The sequence below is a fragment of the Scleropages formosus genome, chromosome 2 (assembly GCF_900964775.1).
Source record: "Scleropages formosus chromosome 2, fSclFor1.1, whole genome shotgun sequence".
Taxonomy (NCBI): Eukaryota; Metazoa; Chordata; class Actinopteri; order Osteoglossiformes; family Osteoglossidae; genus Scleropages; species Scleropages formosus.
This window is the reverse complement of record NC_041807.1, coordinates 21,562,072-21,566,100: the sequence shown is the minus strand read 5'-3', so window position 1 is coordinate 21,566,100 and position 4,029 is coordinate 21,562,072.

Below are 4,029 nucleotides of genomic sequence, written 5' to 3'. Positions count from 1 at the left end.
ATTATTAATTTTTAATTGAATGTAGTTTTATCTGCTACATCAGAATCTAACCTATGTGCATTTCAAAGGGTTAAGCTGTATTATACATAATATGTTTCATATTTTGTAAAGTAGTGATTGGACTTATAAATATATTGAGTCGCGGCCAGATTTCTAGACCCAATTGTTTTTTTAAATTGAGGCACAAGTGTGGTACTCTCTGCTGAAGTGACACTTTGGTCCAAGATATCTTACCATATTAGCTTTGTATATCAACCAACTTTATTATCTGTAAGTATCCTTACCTCTGTAAGTACTAGGCACTCGGTAGGTTTTACTGTAAATACCCTGCTGAGGGGTACTGCAACAGCAGCTGGGCCTTGAACTCTGCACCCTGGAAGGCAAAAGTTCCTAATTGTGCCACTGTTTCATGGGAGCCGAGGTGAAACTCGTAAAACAGGTAGACCGGGGAGTAACAGTCCGTGACCTGTTACTGGGGACAAAACAATATTAGAAATAGTACTCAGAGGAGTTATACACAAATACTTTGGGAAAAATTAGAATTACATGAACACCGTAGGCACATAATCCAGACAACATGTGGCTGAACACATTAAAGCTGAATGTATGTAGGTCCTGCAAACAGTAATAAATAAGACGATTTTTAAAAAAGAAAAGAAAAAAACAGGCAGAGATAGAGAAGTCTATTAGGTGGGGATCCAACTAAAACGTGTAATAGTGAGCAAAAAGACAAACTTGTCAGTGGGATGGAGTACATGGAGCAATTTTTGTAAATTTTATGATTGAAATCTTGTTTGATGTCAACATGTTTCCTAAGCAAATGTCAGTGAAACACCTGAGGCATGTTTCTGCAGTTTGAGGTGGGATTAGAAGAGCAGCTTTTAGTTCATAGTAACACAACAGAAGCAAACAGTGGACGTGGACGTGGATGAGGATGAGGATACATAACTTTGGTTATTCTACACTCATCCCTTGCAGAACAGGGACAAGTATAATCTTTACACATCTACCCTGCCCGGATAAACCTTTACAAAGCTACTCCTGTAATGTAACGTAAATGTTTACATATATCTTTAAAAAAACAATACTGGGAAAGTGATCAGGAATCATGGATATTCTTACAGAGTTTTTTTTTATGCAGCTACTCGCGTGATGAACATTGGTTCATATGGTGGCAAGAAACAAAGGAACTGTACTTAAGAATCACGTCTGCAACTATGTCTCTGTGTTTTCAAGCGCAGATAGCAGATTCCCGACAACACAGCTCCTGTACCCAGTTTTCTGCTCAGAGCATCTATTAGGTACAACATCAAGTAAACATGGCATAAACATTCATGGGAAAAATTAAAAAACATTTCAGACCACAATAAATTTATTTGACTATGTAAGAAAATCCTCATCACAGTTTGTGCTTAGTACCAACAGTGTGTCCTTCTTCCAACTCCTGAGGTGTGTGTCTCTTTGTCCTTCCTGTCTTCCTTCCCAGGTGTCCAGACTCAGGTGGGGATTCAGTCCAGCTCCCATGGAGCAGCACTCTCTCCTCAGGAGACACAAGAAGGAGATAAATTTATTTCATAGGACAGCTGGTATCGTATTAGTCTGAGTTGCTGCCTTTGGATCCAAAGGTTGTAGAACTGATTCCTTCAGCTATAGTACCCTGGAGCGAGGTACTTACCCTAAAAGTGCTCCAGCAAGGTTACCCATCTGTATAAACGGGTAAATAATTGTATGAGGCTTAACATTGTAAGTGACTTTGGAGAAAAGAATCAGCTAAATAGGTAAATGTAACTTTTAAATTTATTGAACATGTCCAAACTGACTAAAGACCAGTAGAAGTCACTGGAGAAATAGTCTTATCAAACGTGGGAGCATCCAGATTCCCTTGAACCCTTTCTAAATTTCCATGGTTACACGGTTTTCTCCCCCAAGGATTAACACCTATTTTTTTCCCTCTTGGTATCACTGACTTAAAAAACTCAATTTCCCATCTTTAGCATTTGTGGTGATTTCTGTAGCTGAGAGATTTCAACACACCAGACTCAATACCTCTATTTTAAAAATGACACAGAAGTTAAATGGTTAAGAGTTATACACACACTTAAAAATATGTGACCCAAAGACCTCAAACCCAAGCAAGGGGATTTTAAGAACACATTCAATGACCGGTTTCATACTGACTCAACCCTTTTTACTTGAGTGTATATCAGTAAAGAAAAGGTTGTACCAATCTGATCATTTTATTTTTTCTGTACATGGTAATATGGAATATGCTTGTTTGTGTGTATTAAACAGGAAACTTTTCCAGATTTAAAGGTTTTTAAATAATAATTTTAAATAATTAGTTGCAGTACTGCTGTTCAGAAAAGAAGGGCTATGAAAGCAGTCATCCTTTATTAAAATCATCTGCCCACAGAGCTAAAGTGAAAATATATTTTTTTTTCAGAACCGCTTGTCCCATACGGGGTCACGGGGAACCGGAGCCTAACCCGGCAACTCAGGGCGCAAGGCTGGAGGGGGAGGGGACACACCCAGGACGGGACACCAGTCCGTCGCAAGGCACCCCAAGCGGGACTCGAACCCCAGACCCACCGGAGAGCAGGACTGTGGTCCAACCCACTGCACCACCGCACCCCCCCTAAAGTGAAAATATTCATCAGCATATATTTTATGATTTTATGACCAAAAAACATTATTTTCTGATACTTTTTTTGGGTTTTCATTGCAGATCACCAAAATTTAGTTACCTAGAGATGTTTACTCAGTGATAATTGAACCAGAACCCATAATGCAGCCAACTCCACACAAACCGTAAATACTATATTAAATTTTGTGGAATGGGTAGCATTTCTGCTGCTAATAGTTTAATCTGCTTCTGCTGTTGTCAAACTTGTAAAACAGCTAAAGAGTGCTTGCTTCTTATGACACAGGTATGAAAAATCACACACACACATACACATACACACACACTTTCTGAGCTGCTTGTCCCATACGGGGTTGCAGGGAACTGGAACCTAACCTGGCAACTCAGGGCATAGTGCTGGAGGGGATACACCCAGGATGGGACACCAGTCCATCACAAGGCACCCCAAGTGGGACTGAACCCCAGACCCACTGGACAGCAGGACCCCAGTCCAACCCACTGTGCCACTGCACCCTCTGAAAAATTGCAACAAAACTATAAATTGGATATTTGGTTACCTATGAATTTAAAAACAAAAGTTTCAATATTAGAAAAATATTAAAAAACTAAGACAATATCAACAGATAAATCATAGATAACCTGTCTTAAAAAAAAATAATTTTGTTGGATTTTCTCAGAAGGTCTCATTACTCATATACCTGTTTTAAAGTTTAGTTCTTCCATACATTTTCAAATATGCTTATTCCAGTGGACATTACAGCAGATTTAAGCAATTAAAAACTAATGAAAACAGAATTTAAAAAATTTGGTGTCATGTTCCCAAACACTGTTCACCCTAAACCATGTCTAGTAATAGCATAGGAAAGACTAATGGCATTATTGAACTCTACATAGTTAAGAAAGGAACTCATAAAAATGTTCTTATAAGTTAAACATCAGGGGTATAGAAGTCTTCCAGTTGCAGTGTTAGTTTAAGATGTGATGATTAAAATTCCCCTTGTTTGCGTGTTTAACAATGTGATACAGGATGATAATATCCTGTTTGATCAACAGGATGACGTCACTTCTGAAAAATGAAAATATAAAATATCAGTGCAGTTGTATAAGCTTTTGTTTCATCCATCATAATTCAATTGCTTATATAATTTATTTTCCTGGTTCAACAAACATATGAATAAAATATCTGAAAAAAATTATTTCCACTGCATTCTAGCATTCTATCAATTTTCCTTGTTTATATCAAAGCACTAAGAAAATGCATGCTTTTCATGCTTTAATCCTTGTTTTGTTCAGCACACACCTGAGTAGGGGGCGGGCTATTCAGATGAGTTGTGTGCATAAGGAATAAAAGGCCCGGTGCGAAGAGAGGTGCTCTACTTTCACCCGAC